Raw genomic sequence first — 16514 nt, forward strand, 5'->3', positions numbered from 1 at the left:
AGTGGAAGCACCCAACTTTCGGGTTTCGTACCCGAGGCTGCCCGGTGGCCGCTTCCCACTCGGACACCCCTCCCTCAATCGCAAGCTTTCCCTGCGCACCCTCCCGGGAGGCGCCCCGAGGGAGCTGTGCCTTTGCCCCTCGGCCCCCAGGTCCCGTCCCCGGAGCCCCTGATGCCCCCGCGCCTGTTCGCCGGGGCGCGGACGCGGGCTTTGGATGCACGCTCGCCAGCTTGGAAAGGGGCGACTTGGCGCACCGCACGGTGCCTCCGTGTCCTCTATCTTGCAGAAGGGCGGTGGGACTGGGCCCTGGGGCGGCAAGAGGAGGCTTCGTCACGGGACCAGCCGTCCAGTAAGCGATCGGGAAAGGGGGCCTCTTGTTGATTTCCTGGGCAGCGCGTGGCGGGCCTTGGCGTGCGCCCAGCCCGCAGCGGTCTGGGAACTCCGCCCACACCTGCGCATCGGCGAGCGACCCCCGCCCTCTGGGCCTGGGGAGGGGGGCCCCTCCGGGCGGGGATCTGGTGGGGGGGGGACAGCGGAGCGAGCACTCCGGGCCACCCGCCCCCACCCCGCGCTCCAGCCCTGCGGCAGCCCCCGCCCCCTCTGCCCCACTTCCTGCCCGGCTTTCACCTCGGGATCAGCGGCCCGCGGCAGACTTGTAAACACACTGCGTCGGGGGGGTGGGGTGGGGGTGGAGACCGGCTCTGTTTGGGTGCCGGGGGAGGGGTGCAAGCTTCTCCCCGAGAACGCAAGCCAGAGGCTGCAGGAGACGGCGCGCGCCTGCGTCCGCGTCCAGCGCTCCGTGGGAGGACTCACTTGCCCAGGAGGGATGGGGCGTCAGCCTCGCCCCCCCTTCCCTGCGGGCTCTGGAGCTCCGGCTGCAGTCCTGAGCCGGCTGCTGGAGGTGAGTGGGCTCTGGGGGCTGCCGCGCCCTCCAAGCTCCCGGTGGGTTCTGGAGCTCTGCCCACTCTCTGTCCGCAGGGCAGCCCCCAACCCCTTCCGCAGGCTTTTCTAGGTGGGGGCACATCCTCAGATCTCAGCTCCGAGATGACCGGGAAGCCAAGTGCCTTTCCCGGGCCGCCCTGCACCGTCCTATTCAGAGACCCGGTGTGGGCAGAGAGCCTGGAGGTGCCCCCCAGGTGGGCAGACCTGCGAAACTGAAGGAAAGACCCCCTCAGTGGGCTCCTCCGGGGTGTCTGATGCCAGACAGATGATGATGGCCTTAGCATCCTCTGGGTCTTGGAAGAAAACAACAAAACCCACGATGTTGTTTGGGAGGACAGAAAGCATTGGTCCGTTGCCTTTTCTCAGGGAGCATTAATTGGCTCACTGCAAGCACCCACTGATGCGCAGCATGGTGTGTGGAGCGCTGAGGGTGCGGGGCTGCGCTTCGTGCCGCCCTCCTCCTCGGTGGGTCTCAGAACAGGAGATCCGTGCTGCGGCTGAGATGGTTGGGGGAAGGCCACGGAGAGAAGGGGCGTTTGAGATGGGTGCTGAGAGAGGACTATTCAAGCGGCAGAGGAGCAGTGCACTGGCTTTGGGGGGGCACGTACTCGGGTCCACAAAGCTGTATGAACACCGCCTGTGCGCCTGGCCGTTGGATGCAGACAGAATTCCCTCCTCTCCGTAGCCCACTGTCTAGGCATGACTAGAGAGTGAAGAGTGTAAATTCAGGGAAAGACAGTTTCCGGGCTGCTTCCCAAGAACCCTGGAATTCCCAGCACAGCCGTGTAGCCAGGAGGGGTCCCCCTGGGGGCGATGTGGTAGACTGCACTGTCCAGGGCCACCCACTCCCCATCCCTGGACTCTGAAACGGGTTCCTCCAACCAACCAGTCCTTGTGTCCCCCTCCCCACCCCCCGGAGGACCACCACCTCCTTTCTGGTGTGTGTGGAGGGGGCGGAGGGGGGTGTGGCGCAGCAGGTTCCAGAAGTGGCCTCACTGTTTTCCTGCGGTCTCGTGCACTCACAATGCCCGGCCTCCTGTGAGAGACAGGTGAGGCTGCCCACTCATTTGTTTCCTCCGTCTTTGCTGGGGCAGGTGCTCTGTGTCTGCACAGGTTAAATGCTGGGGAGAAAATGGTGGGCAAGTCAAGCACCTCTGCCTCCTGGAGCCTTGAGAGTGGGGAGAGTGGGGGTGGGTGGGAGGAGAGTGTGTTTGGGGGGTGGGGGGGCGTTACAGTAGGTTTCCTCGTAGTGGCAGCCCTCAGGGAGTCTAATATCCCAGTTTCCCTTGGGCTTCTTCCAAGGGCTTCGGATGTCCCTGCTCATTCAGCCCTATAAAGGCCCCTCGTGACACAGCAGGCTCTGGGCCACCTGAAAGGTGGGTAGTTCAAACCCACCCACCTGCTCCACAGGAGCAAGGCCTGGATACCTGCCTCCAGACAGATGACAGCTGAGAACACCTGCTGGGGTAGGTAGGTCCCCTCTGTCACATCGGAGTTGACTCGTTGGCACTAACAGCTCTGTGAGGTGGGCACTGGGTTTATCTCCAACTGAGACACACGAGAACTCGGGCTCTGAAGGAACAAGGAGTCTTCCTAGGGGCAGAGCTGGAGTTGAAGTCCAGGTCACTTGACCTGGGAGGCTCTGTTCTTCACTGCCTGTCCCCTCAAGAGACCACACAGAAGGTGCTCCAGAACCGGGGCTGGGAGTTTCCTGAAGGGAGTCAGTCTGTAGGCCTGCACACACAGGTGATTTGAGGGGGCGTGAGCCTGTTAGCTAGCTGAGCATGGGCGCTTGTTCTGTTTACAGGAAGCCCAGCAGGCCTGGAGCAGGCTGTGGGGGCAGCACACAGCTGCTCTCTTCTCCTGATGGTCCTGAGTGTGCTTTGGAGCCCTGGCTGCTAACTGCAAGGTCGGCAGCTCGAAACCACAAGCTGCTCCAAGGGAGAAAGAGGAGGCTTTCTACTCCCGCAAAGAGTGACAGTCTCAGAAACCCCCAGGGGACGTTCCCCCCGGTCCTGTGGGGTCACTACGAGTTGGGGCCGACCCAGTGGCAGTGGCACAGCAAGGGGAAGGAGGGGTGTCAGTGTCCCCAGAGGAACCAAGGTTAGATGCAAGGAGGAACTCAGGGTTGTAGACCACAGAGTCTGGGCTGCTTTTGTTGGGAATCTTTACAGAGAGCCAAGATCCCCATGGCCTGGGTTCCAGGAGGACCTGCCAGGACTTGTCTGCTAGCTGTGGGTAGTCGAGTAAGGGAAGCTGATCCACAGGTGGGCGCGCAGGAATCTTAAAAGACACAAGGCATTACGATATTTGCTTACAATTTTCTGTGAACTGAGTGACGGTTTAAAGACCATCACGTTTACACCGAACCAGAACCATTCCTACGCATCATCTTGTTTCGGCTCATTCACTGCAGCCCCCTCAGGATTACACCCGTTTCCATGCCCCTTTGTCCTCTTCTCCCAGCCAGCTGAACTCTGTCCCGTGGTAGATGCTGCCCTTTGATCTTAGGGAGTTAATTCTCTGGGTGTGCCCCTCACTGGTGCTATTGTCCGTCTTAGACACCTGTCTATTGTTTGGCTGGAGATGTAGCCACCACCACCCCCTGCATTGTTTCCCACCTGAAGGGTGACCACGGGCTCTGGTCTTAGGAGTTCTACCAGGTTCTATCCAACCCGTGAGCTTGGTGTCTTAGGATTTGGGGTCTTGCCCCACATTTTATCAAATTCTGTCCAGAAACTCTCCTAGTGCTGCTGTAACAGAACTATGGAAGTGTTCTATAAGAAGATGCTTTGGGCTTAACAGGGCAGGAAGGCTAGAAGTCTGAATTTGGTGCGTGGCTCGAGGGCAGGATTCGGAACCTCATGCCCACAGGTCCTACAAGAACCGCCGAATCAGCAATACCAGCTATCATCACACCTCACCCAAGAGTGGCCATTGGCGGCCATCACACCAGGGATGAGTTAATGAAACACAGCAGGCTAATTATGGAAAGTGCCACGGCCTGCCAAAGGAACCGACATCTGTTTTGGAGGAGGCACAGCCAGAATGCTCCTTAGCAGCCAGGATGACGAGACTGGGTCTCACACACTTTGGACGTGTTGTCAGGAGAGACCAATCCCCGGAGAAGGACATCACGCTTGGTCAAGTCCAGGGCTAGTGAGGAAGAGGAGGGCCCCCGGACACGATGGATTGATCCAGTGGCTGCTCAGGGCTTCCTTCTGTTGTACACAGGTTATGGTGAGTTCGAAACAGACTCCACAGGACAGCACCCTATAGCACCCAGCAACCACAAGCTGTCAGGTGATCCTGCTGGGTGGCTCATGCTGTGAAAAATGTCCACTGGCTCTCTGTAGACAAAGATCCCCGGGCCCTCAGTCTAGGGGACCCGGGGGGGGGGGCACCTTCACTCGTTGTCTCGGATTACCTACTACCACTGCCTTCCAGTCAAATCCAACTCAAAGCCACCCTGTTTAAGGGTTTCCGGACTTACAACAGCCGTTCTCCACCTTCGGAAGGCTATAGCCCTTTCATGCAGTTCCTCATGTGGTGGTGACCCCCCAGCCATAACATGATTTCCGTTGCTACCTCATCACTGTCATGTTGACACTGTGATGACTATGAAAGGGTTGTTCAGCCCCCACAGGGGCCGAGACTGCAGGTTGAGAACCGCTGCATTACAGGGTCAGCTAGCATGGTCGTCTTTCTCCCTCCAGAGGCGGGTGGGTTTGAACCATAGACCTTGAGGTTAGGAGCCCGCCCCTATCGCACAGGGCCAGCAGTCGTCCTTAGTTCCTTGGTGATCTTGTGGCCTCTTTCTTCCTCTGCCGGTGCTGGTTTGGCTCTGTCTGTGCTGTCCCTTATGAGTAAACAGTGACCAAGCTCAGGACAGACTACACAGACGGCCTCGGGAGTGTGATTGGTCAGGAAAACCACGGGTCTGGGATAGGATTCCAGTACCTCATTCGGGGGCTAGGGGCACAGTTCGGTCCAGATCAGATAGAGATTCACCTCCTACCTCTCTTCCCCCACAGCAGCTTCATCCCAAAGTCAAGTCCCTCTCCCACCCATTCCCCCAGGGCAGGCCGGAAAAACCACCCATGATGCTCCAGGCCACAGAGCAGAGATGCCCGCAGAACTGCAGCCAGTGTTTCTGCCACCTTTCTGAAGCAAGAGCCCCAGTCCCAGGCCTAGGGACACCCCCCCCCAGGCAGAAGGTCCCTTTTTGGCTTAACCACAGCCCAAACTACACGGTGCACCCCTTTGAGAGAGGAGCCTGTGATGGGAGGGGGAGGGGGACGGGTCAGGGTGGGCCAGAGCTAGAGGAAAGCCCTGCAGAGAACAGGCCAGCAGGAGGTGAGAGCGAGATCAGCTGGATGTGTATAGACTGCTAGGCTCCACCACACACCGCCCTCCCTTCTGGGGCGGGTGGGGGGTGTGTGAGCAGTGGAACTCGTGACTCATCCCAGCCCCCTGCCCCAGGCCCTGGTCTGCTCCTCCGCTTGGCAGTGGGGACAGGTTGTACTCTGAGAAACCACAAGAGGAAGTTTAGAGAGCACTAGGGTGGGGAAAGTTCTGGGCCCCAAGCCAAGTTTCTCTCCCCCTACCCCCCACCAAGCGGAGGTGTGTTTATCTTGCCTACAAAGACATTTAAATTTTAAACTAGTTTCTAGAAGGTGCCAAGACCCTCCCTATACCAGCGGGTGGCCAGGGACATCCCTAAAAATGGGGTAGGCGTTGACCTTCACTGGGATTCCCAAAAGCCGCCTTTTCTCCTCTGTCCCCAAGTCACCTTGTATCCCCAAGTCCAGACGGACCTCTGCACTGGCCATGTTGGAGCTGAACACAGCTGCCAAGGAGCCCTGCCTTTATCTTATCTGCCTTTTCTCCTTCCGTGTTCATACTTGGGCTTAGTAAATGCCTGCACCCCCCATTCACCATGAAGAAACAGAGGCCCAGAAAGGCTAAGGAACGTGCCTGGGGTCACACAGCTAGTAAGAAACAGAGGACCCTGGTGGTGTAGTGGTTAACGTGTCAAGCTGCTATCCTCAAGGTCCGAAGTTTGAAGCCACTAGCTGCTTCACGGGAGACACACAGGGTAAAGAGTTACAACCTGGAAAACCCACAGGCAGTTCTCCCCTGTCCTGTAGGGTCGCTCTGAGTTAGAATGGACCATGGCTGTGCGTTTGGTGTGGAGTTCAAGCTGTTTGCTTCTACACCACCCTTTCCTCAACACTCCAGATTCTGCCCCGAGTAGTAGGGAGGCTGAGATCTAGACACGACACCGCCTGTGTGGGCACAAGAGGGCTCCAGAGCAGACTCGGAAGGGGATTTTTGGCTCTCTAATTCACCTTGAGGAAACCAGAACCCAGGCCAAAGCCACTGCCCTTGAGGCTAAGCCCTGACTCTTAACCACCCCATAGGACAGGGGAGAACCACCCCATGGGGTTTGCCAGACTGTACAGATTCCTGGAAGTAGGACTTAAGCCCGGGTCCCTTTGAAAAAGGAAAGCTACTGAATGCATCGACAGCGGATGGCAGCAGGGGGCAGCAGGGGAAGCCAGAGAGGCCCGCTGAGAGCCAGCAGGGAGAAGATTGAAGACGCTGTGTGGTAGCTGGAGTCACAGATCTGAACTGATTGCTCTGGGGTGGGTGAAGGGATTGATGGGAGCCTCGGAGAAGCAGAATTTCCAAAGTGCACAAGAACTTTCTAGCAAGTAATTGCCCAATGCCCTGGGAGTCTTGAGCAGATGCTGGAGGAGGGGCCCCTCAGTCTCTAACCCTCCAGTATAATGACCAGCAGCCCTGCTTACAGATGAGATTGTGGCCCAAGAGTGTGTCTTTGTAAAATTCTTTTTTTTAAATTTTTATGGTGACTCGAGTGAAGGGTTACAAAAGAAATCAGGTTTCATTCAGTGGTTTTATTGACAGGAAATTCTCACATCATACAATTCAATAGTTCGATCCTATTGAGAAGAGTTTTGCAGTCACCACCACGGGTCAGTTTGAGAACATTTTCGTCATTCTTGTTCGCATGAGTATTAGCTCCCCATTACCCCACCCATCCTGTCATTCCCCCAAGGAACCATTAACCCAGTCACTGTCTAGATTTACGAAGTCTGGGTTTCCTATACTGAGAAACATTAAAGAAATAAATCAACGGGGATAACAAAGTAAAACAGATTAAAAACCTCAATGGGAAAGAAAGCAAAAAATATTTAAAGCTAGAAGAAATTCAAATGGACCATAAGGGAGATCAAATGATAGGGTGCTAAATTTTTACCAAACTGCAGCTCCAGCAATCTCCTTTCCAATGCATTCTGCATGTTAACAAGGCTCCTCACTTCCCTGGTCTGCGGTCAGAGGGGTTCACCAGGAGCCTAATCCACATCTATCCCCCCTTTTTAAGAAAGTGAAACTGCTTTAAAATGGGTCAATGGGGAGATCAAATGATATTGGATTTTGACCCAGCTATGTCGGCCATCATCAGCTTTACGATGCTCTCTGATAGCAGGGCCGTTCGTTCCCAGCCTTCAACTGTGATCAAAGAGGCTTAATCCATGTGTGGACCCTGAAAATGGATTTTGGGCTTCCACTGTCCTCCATAACCTGCAAGTCAGCAGTTCAAAATTTAAGCTTGCATATCATTCCCTCCTTTAGATTTGGATTATATTCTTTATAATTCTTGGATCACAGAGGCTGGTGTGCATCTTCCATGTAGACTTAGTGGATGCCTCACTTAGATGGCTGCTTGTTTGTAAACGAGCCTTTAAGACCCCAGATGCTATTCTTTCTGATAGCTGGGCACCGTCTGCTTTTTTCACCACACTGTTCTGTATCTTCAGTGGACTCTTCATGAGGGTGAGCATCAAACCGCCAGGAATTGAGTTTTTATTCAACAATCCACATGCGTTTTCTTTCACGACATAGGTTGCAATCCCCAGAATGTATCCTCTGGCGTCCCACTTCCTTCCTCTTGCCTGTTTCCATCCCTCCTCCTCTCCCAACCCTTCCTGCCTTCTGAACTTGATGGCAGATGCTTCCCATGGGGTCTCACATAGTTGACTGTCCTAAGGAGTGCATGGCTCCTGGGTGTTCTTGTTCCTTTGCACACCCATCTACTGCTTGACTGATTGTGGAGGAGGGCTAACAGCCACAGTAGTGGGTTCCCCCAGTCTCTCCCCCACCAGGATGCCTGTTAATGATTTTGAGTTTCCCACGTTTTTCTCCCGCCCTAGCTACAACCTTCAAATGAGATCCCGTTTAGAAGGGTCAGTCCATAGTAGTCACCCCGAGCAGCATCTAGTTCTTCTGATCGTGGAAGTTGAGGTTTGAAGTTAAGGTCTGCAAGTTGTTGTCATTTGTCTTTGACTAACCACCACCCCCCCAACCCGGGTGTCTTTTAGATGAGTCTGTAGGTAAGTTGGACTGGGTACGCACAGGTCTTATTTAGCTTTACTTTTTATTTATTGTAACTTGGGTGAAAGTTTTGCAGAGCAAATTGCTTTCCGGGCCAGTGGCTTGTGCACCTTTTGTTCTGTGACACTGATCACACACAGCCCCTGTGACCGCCTGATCCCACTTCCTCCCGGTGCTTCCTGTTTACGGCCCCCTCCCCTCCTCTCCTCTCCCATCCGGCCTGCTGCGCTCCATCCCCTGCCGATGCTGAACTGCTCGCCTCTGGTTGACGGCTCTCGGATGCTGCTCTTTTACTTTTATGGGTTACCCTCACTTTAGTGCAAGAGAAAGCTTGAAAGCCTTTATCAGCCATTTAAAAGGCGGCCATTTAAAAGTCGGGCTTGGTTCAGAAGCCCCACAGTGACATACAGGGCCCAGGGAGGCATAGTGGCGACGCATTGGGCTGCTGGCTACAAGGTCAGCAGTTCGAAACCTGCCACGCCTCGGAGAGAAGGGCGGGGCTTTCTTACTCGTGAAGAATTACCGTCTCGATAACCCACAGGGGCAGTTCTGTGAGCTGTAGAGCCTCTTAGGAGTCAGTTGGCTGGATGTCAGTGGGTCGGCCTGCGGGCCCCAGCTTCCTCGCCCATGGGCTCCCCCCGCCCCCAGGTCCGGGAGTTGTGCCCACGTGTCGAGTGTGCGCACACTGTCCACTAGGTGGCGCCGCCGCCCCGCGTGCTGCTCCACGTGCGCCTGGCTGGGGGAGAGCGCCACCTAGCGCTTCGGCGGCCGCCGGTGTGCGCGTGCGCGTGCGCGCCCCCAGCCCAGCCGTCTACACGTGGAGCTCAGAAAAGCCGTTTCTGACCCAGCCGAGCCCCCCAACAAAAAGCAAATAACGAGACGTGCGTGCCCATCGTTCCCCTCCAGCCTCACACCAGAGCCTGCAGGCAGGGCTGTCTGTCGTGGCTGCGCCCCCCCCCCCACTTTCTCTCGCTCCTTCCTGACCCTCCGCCCCGGAGACAGAAAGAGTTAGACCCACGTGCGAGACCATCTCATAGCGTTTTAGGGGCCTCGGAAGCCCCACTTCTCCCACCACGCCTGCAATGGCCCTCAGGACAGCCCCTCCTAAGGTGAGAGCAGAGGCCTAGGCAGGGCTCAGGAAGGCTGCGGGGGGGGGGGGGGGGGGTTGCCTGGGCCGCCCATGGCCTGCCCTCCCCCACCCGCGCGCCGACAGTGCTGTGTGCGAGCCCCGTGTCCAGAGGGTGCTGTGGGGGGCGGGCCGGCCGGGCAAGCCTTCCATGTATGGTGCTGGGCATCTGGTAGGGCGCGCAGCCCGGTCCCCGCCCGCCCCCCAACACACACACACACACACTCACTCACTCACTCACTCACTCACTCACTCATGGGTTGGTAACAACTCCTTAGAGCGACCCCACAAACTGCCCCTGTGGGTTTCCACGATGTAACTTCCTCCCTAAGACCAGGCCTGGAGCGGTCAAACAATGGTGGAGCTGCAGGGGGTGGGCGGTGGGGCGGGCACCATGGTCCTGTAAAATCTGCTCAGGCAACCACTGAGTGGCTGAGAGCCTGTGCTCCCCAGACAGGAACCCCCCCAGGTGTGGGGGGTCGGCGGTGGCCTTGCGTTTGGAGGCTGAGTTTGCACCTCTGTGAAGTGGTAGTTCTCCCCAGAAGTTTGGGGTGCCCCTGTTTGGGGTGCTCAGGACTATGCTTTTGACCAGGGGTGTCAAACTGGCACCCCGAAATAAATTGAATGAACATAGAAAAAAATGTTAGGAAGGAAATAGCACTTAGGGGAGATCGAGGCAATACCGTATGCACATTTTATTTCAGAGCATCATGGGCCACAAAAAATTACCTCGGGGGCTGCATGGGGCCTGCAGGCCGCCAGTTTGACACCCTGCTCGACCAAGGAGGAGACTGAGGCATGGGGAATGAGGTGCAGAGGGGTATTAGAACCCGGGCAGTCCAGCTCCGGGGCCCTGCTCTCATGAGGTAATAGCACAGAGCCCTGCCCAGCACCCACCAAGTCCTCAGGCGACAGCTGCTGCTAAGGAACATGCTGGCTCCCTCGCTCTCCCCCCCCCCCCCCGCACTGAACTCTGGAGGGTGGGCATGGGGCTGGCCTTGGGTGGGCGTAGGACCAGCTTGGTCTTCGTCATGCCACCCCTGGCTTCATTTCACCCTGCACACTCAAAAGTCCGCACAGAGCGATCTGGCCCATGGTCAGGCCGTTGGACGGGATCCTTGAAGTTGGGGCTGTCCCAGAAACTCCCAACTCCGGCCCCAGCTTTTTTTGTGTGCTCCAGCTTACCCCCCTCCCTCCCTCCCGCTCTGTTCTGCTCTGTTCTCTCCCCCTCGACACAGCTACCCCTCCCTGCCCCCCTCCCTGGGGTCCCCGAGTTCTGGGAAAGGAAGTGGGAGCAGGGGCCTCAGACAGATGCAGGCCTTGGGAGGAAAAGCCCATCCCGGGATCCAGCCAGAGGAGGAGGAGGAGGAGAGGCCTGGCCAGGGGGGTGGAGGATGAGGCTCCATCAGAGGCCCTCAGCTTGCCTGGCCCCAGGAAGGCATCTGTCTATTGTTCACAGACGCTTTCTTGTACTCCCCTTGATTAAGCTCTCTGTGCTGGGTGCTGGGGACCGTTGTGAAGCCGGCTCAGGGGAGGTGTCTTCCTGTCTGGCAAGGGGCAAGCACAAAGCTGCCTTTGCATGGTGGCAGGGAGGAGGGTCACCACCTCCCAGCAGCAGGCCCCTCACCCCCCCCCTTTTTTCCCTTCCCGTTTGGTCCTCTCCCCTCTAAGCGGTGTCTAGGACAAAACTGTAAACTTGGAACCGGTTCAGTGCGGGGTCTATTTTCATCGCAGGGAGGATCGTGGGGCCACTCTCAGATGGGCAGGGTGGCTGGACGCCGGCCAGGCTGTGGAACCTTCTCGTCTCTTCCAGCCCTCCTTCCTTCCTTTATCCTTCCTCCAGGCAGCTGCTACCTGCTGGTCCTGGGGACAGCCTGGATTTGGGCTTCTCGGCTTGTTTTCTTTTGACTTGACGTCCACGTCTCAGACGGCTGAGTTTTCCTCACAGGTCTCTTGCTCTCCAAGGACACGCAGGCCTTTTCCGCCCGGGCCTGGCCTCTTGGGTTGGAGCTCAGACCACTGGACAGCCAGCCAACTGTCAGCTCAGTCTTCACGGGCCCTGAGCATGCCCTCGTTTTTCCTGCTCTTCCTGGCCCAGCTTCTGGGAATCGTTTTTGGTGATCTGGGGGTGGGGGGTGTTCCCCGTGCACCCCCATGTCCTGCCCAGACACACAGCCTGATAACAATATGGGTAATCAGAACGGCTTATCTTTACACCGCTCCGCCCCGTCCCAGGCACAGCCCTCAGTGTGTGTGTGTTCCTATTTATAGTTGCCGCCCAAGAGCTGTGATAAGTATTTACATGTTTATGTAGGCGACGTGGGGGGGGGCACACTGGTTAAGCTCTTCAGCAGAAGTCAGGGTTTGAGCCCACTGGCCGTTCCTGGGGAGAAGAGACAAGAGACACGCTCTGTCTTGCCACCCACAGTGCGCTCTCGAAGCTCCGTCTCCCTCAGTGCCCTCTGCTTCTCCGTGACGTTCCAAAGCTTACAGACCCGGCTCAAGATGATGGGGTTCTTTGTGGACATTAATAGGTGAAAGGTTACGACTCCACTGAGACGTGCTTGGGATACTGTTGCTCCTGCAGGACGTGACAGTATTCTGTCACGGCCATTGAGTCATCATCTCTGCCCCAGAGTGACCATAAGGTAGAGAGGAACTGCCCCAGTGGGTTTCTGAGAAAATCTCATCTTTCTCCTGAGGAGCAGCTGGTGGATTTGAACTGCCAACCATTCAGTTAGCAGCCCGGCACTACACCACCAGGGATGCTAATAAATACCCACAGGGCATTCCACCTGCTGTAGGCCTCACCTCCCCAAATTAAGTGCCCAGACATGCTCCCCCTCCACAAGCCAGTCCTTACCCCAAAGCTCTGAGCTTGCCCTGCTCTGTGAGCCTTACCAACACCGCGCCTCATGCTCGGGACACGTCGAGCAGACAGCTGGCAGGCCCACGCTCTGCGTCTGTGTGAAGGAGAATGGGTGAATGAAACACACTCGCACATATGTTTTGGGGGGTTCGTGTGTTGGGCTGAGTCCTTGGAGCATCCTGGACCCCTCAGGGCTCCTGACTGGAGCGTCTGGATTGTCTGTCTCCTGAGCCAAGCAAGACCGAAGGGAAGGAACCAGGAGGCCCCAGCAGGGAGGTCAGGTGCCCCACACGACCCAGGAAGTGGAAGTGGTGGCGGCAGCAAATGAGAGCTTTGCTGGGGCAGATGGCACCCCTGGGTGAGTCAGCCTGCCCACAGCCGCCCCCACTGAGGTGGTGGTGAATGGTGCAAAGAAGCCTCCACTCTATCCCCAACGCCCTCTGCCGCTTCTTTCTGCCCCTCCAGGCCCATGGCAGTGGCTGTAGGCAAACACCTGGGCAGTGGGTGGTTAAGCTGAGTCCTAGGGCCAGGCCTGCAGCCTTGGCCTTCACGTGAGGGCTGGAAACTCAGCTCTTCCACCAGAAAGGGGCAGCAGCCCCGGCCCGGGTGGCCAACACATCTGTCCAGCACAGTCACCCAGTGACCTTTCTCTGCCCAGTCCTCCCTTACGAAGGAGCTATGCCTTATGGGCAGCGCTGGGCTCCAAGTCAGTGGAACAGACGCACGCGCGCGCGCACACACATACACACACACTCAAACACACACACAATCCAAATGGCCAACAAGAGTTCATTCACATCAAGAAGAGTTGTACAGTCATGATCACATCCATTTTAGAGCCCCATTATCTTTTGATTCCATATTTACACAAACTTTTCCAAACTCTGTGTGTGTGTGTGTGTGTGTGTGTGTAATATTCATTGCCAGCTCTTCATTCCGACTCACAGGGACCCTCTCGAATGGAGTACAGCTGCTGCGACATCGCTCTCCTGTGGAGCGGTCAGTGGGTTCGACCTGAAGCCGACCTTTTGGCTGGCAGCTGGGCACCACGCCACACGGTCTCCTTTAAAACTTAAACAGCCTAGGAACACCCCCCCAGGGTGGTTCTCCCCGTTAGCAGGGGTCACTGTGAGTCAAAGATGAACTCCAACAATAGCGCATAACAGCATCCCTTTGAAAATCTCACAAAACACCAAGCCGTCCGGTCCACGCCGAGGCTGACCGACCCCATAGGACAGGGTAGAGCTGCCCCTGTGGGTTCCGAGACGGACGCCTTCCCGGGGATAGACCGCGTCACCTTCCTCCCTCGGAGCGACTGGCGGATTTGAACGGCTGGCCCTGTAGGTAGCCGGGGAAAGGGCTGACACCAGGCCTTCCGCCACAGCCTGGGTGTGGGCATCCTGCCCATCTCCCAGACTCTGCAGCATCGCCAGTCACAGACACGGGCCCGAGTCTCTGGCGAGCATTCGATTGAGTGTGTATTAAGGGATCACGTGATCTAAATTGATGGGTTTCTGTAGTTTGGTTGCTATTTTCTTAGCTGTGCCACCTGAGGGGGTTGGGGGACAGTGCCGTGGGAAACTGGAAGGGGGCAGGTAGCTTTTGAATGGTCTTGAACACTGTGTCATATCTTCTAGTTTCTATGGCAATCGTTACCCCCCAACTTTTTGGTCTTGAGAACGCTTTACACCCTTGAAAAACGACCCCAAGCATTCTTGTCCCTACAGGTTGTTTCTCTTGACATTTCATTTTTTTCGTGCAACGTTTGAAGCAAGGGATTTGAAAAACTGCATAGTCGGTTCTCGAGAGTAACAGTAAGAAACTCATTACATGTCACCCTTGGCAGCAGCTATTTATATTTTTAAACAGCAACCCGGGGAGGGAAGAGAGAAGAAAAATAAGGATTTCTTGGGATATGTGGCCTGGTGGTGGTTTTTTTACAATTTCTGCACATCTCTTTTCCTGGAAGACGGCTGGAGCTTTGGATCAGCTCCCGCCTGTGGCAGTACGTTGCTGGGGTTAACATGTATGACAGCAGTGTGGCCGCCATGCCTCTATATGATTCGAAAGGGCCTGGAGAGGAGCTGGTGTCCAGTGGGGAACGGAGCCCGAACCAAGTTTGGGGAGCTGGCGAAGTTGCCGAGTGGCGAGCGGTCGGCTGGGGAGTTGGCTGGTTTGAAACTCGGCTTCAGAAATGAAGTATTCACAGAGATCACATATGAAAACCAAGAGTAACGCGAGGGAGCCACCAAAGGGCTCTTGAGTGAGGACGTGGCGTGATCGGAGCGGCTTTGGGACAATCCCCAGGACAGTATAGCGCATGCCAGAGCCGGAGGGAGAGAGAGAGAGGCACAATATTAAAAGGATTGAGACCAGGGTGAGGCCGGTATCGATGGGAGCGGAGGGGGCCGTGGGCGGTGATTTGGCAAAATATTTTGAAAGTGGAAGCAGCAGAACCTAGTCTCGGTTCAGAAGGCAGGCGTGAGGCATCCGCTGCCCTGCGTAGTGTCTGCCCACCCGTGCTGGGCTCGCCCGCTAGGCTGTGTGCTGCTGTAGGTGGCCGGGGACAGATGAAGGAGGGGGAGGGCGGGAAGATGGCAAAAGGGTGCCTGGGATCTAGGGAAGTGTGGTCGGTTTAGGTGGCCAGTGGTGTCCGCTCTCGAAGGAAGGCTGTCTGCTGACTGTGGGTTCCGCCTTTGGTCTCCTTCCAGTATCCATCCGTTGGCGTGGCATTTCTTGAAGATCTCCATGTTCCTTGATGCCAGTTTTACCCTGTGTCCGGACGGTTCTTAGGGAAGGGACCTTGGGTCCAAAGAACACGCTTTCTTTGGTGGTCATCAGGACACTACCACCTCCCCCCTCTCCTTTGGTCCTTTTAAGAGAGAAAGGGTGTTGCAGCCCACGCCCTGGTAGTAGGGCGACCCCACCCTAACCCTCATACCATTGATCGCATCACATCATGAGGATGATCGAGTAACTGCCAAATTCCCGCAGGATATAACTGCCAACCCCCCGAGAATGGTGCCCAGCCAAGTTTGGTGCATACACTGGGAGGGGAGGGGGGGCATAATTCAATCCATGATGAAAATCAAGAACCCCACCTGGGCTGTACTACCTAGAGAGGGCAGCATAGAAATCTAAAATCCAGGAGGGGACGGTGTTCATTTAAGAAGCCCTGTTGTTGAGAGTACGCGCACCCAACCACACAGCGACTCAGCGTCTGACTCAGTGGTCGGGATGAGTCTGACTTGTGCAATCACCAGCACACCTCTGTCCTGGGAGGTCCCTTCACCTGTAACACAAACTCGTTGCCCTCTAAGGTGTCTGGGGAATCTTGGGAGCGGCTGTTGGTCCTTTGAGCCCGTCTACATGGGGCCTTAAAAGAGCGTCGTGCTCAAGACGAGCACGCTTTGCCTGTTAGGCTAAGCTGTCGTTTGTTTTTAAGATGACTTCTAGGGCTCTTGGGGATTTAACGTTATCTTGGGGCAATGGCTTCAGGGGTTTGTCAAGCCCTCATGGCTCCAGAAAGTCTGGATTCTACGAGCACTTGAGATTCTGCTCGGTAGTTTCTTCCTTTTGACCACACGTCTTCTATAGAGTCTTCGATCGAAAGGTCCGGTAGCGCTAGCAGGGCAGTCGTGCCTGCTGGGGGAGGGACAGCAGAATCAGCCCCACGTCCCAGCTGCTCCTCTCTTTGCTGGCACCCCTTCCGCGGTTGATCCAGGAGAATAGAGACCCCCTATCTTGCCTTGGGTGGCCACGGGCGAGCATTTCAGACCTGGCACCACGTAAGGAGATGTTCGCTATAATTACGTGACCTAAGTGGTAGGGGCAGGTAATGGATGGATCTTGAAATATACCTTTCTCTTGGCACGGAAGTGTATTTCACCAGAGCTGGAGATTGATTGGAAGAGAAAGATGAACCACATGGGGGTGGGGGGGCACTGCTCTGCTCTGTCTTCTTAGTAACTCAAGTCCAGCAAGGACATTAGAAAAAACAAACAAAAAACCCCAACTAGAAATGCTACCATTTTGTTTCATAAATCTCAAACTCACGGCCATCAAATCAGTTCTGACTCACAGTAAGTAACCCTAGAGGACGGAGTACAACTGCTGCCCCCTGTGAGTTCTCCACACTGTGGCTCATGGGAGTAGAGA

At 56.1% G+C, this 16514-nt stretch overlaps 1 long non-coding RNA gene across 1 annotated transcript in view; it reads left to right on the forward strand.

Annotated features, from left to right (window-relative positions):
* The first annotated feature begins 616 nt into the window (after positions 1–616).
* LOC142452944 (uncharacterized) overlaps positions 617–16514 on the forward strand; it is a 97124-nt gene continuing 81226 nt past the window's right edge. The window contains exon 1 of the long non-coding RNA XR_012785352.1: positions 617–901. This is a non-coding gene — a long non-coding RNA (uncharacterized LOC142452944). The remainder of the gene's footprint in view (positions 902–16514) is intronic.

The sequence above is a fragment of the Tenrec ecaudatus genome, chromosome 7 (genome assembly GCF_050624435.1).
Source record: "Tenrec ecaudatus isolate mTenEca1 chromosome 7, mTenEca1.hap1, whole genome shotgun sequence".
In the NCBI taxonomy this organism is placed as follows: Eukaryota; Metazoa; Chordata; class Mammalia; order Afrosoricida; family Tenrecidae; genus Tenrec; species Tenrec ecaudatus.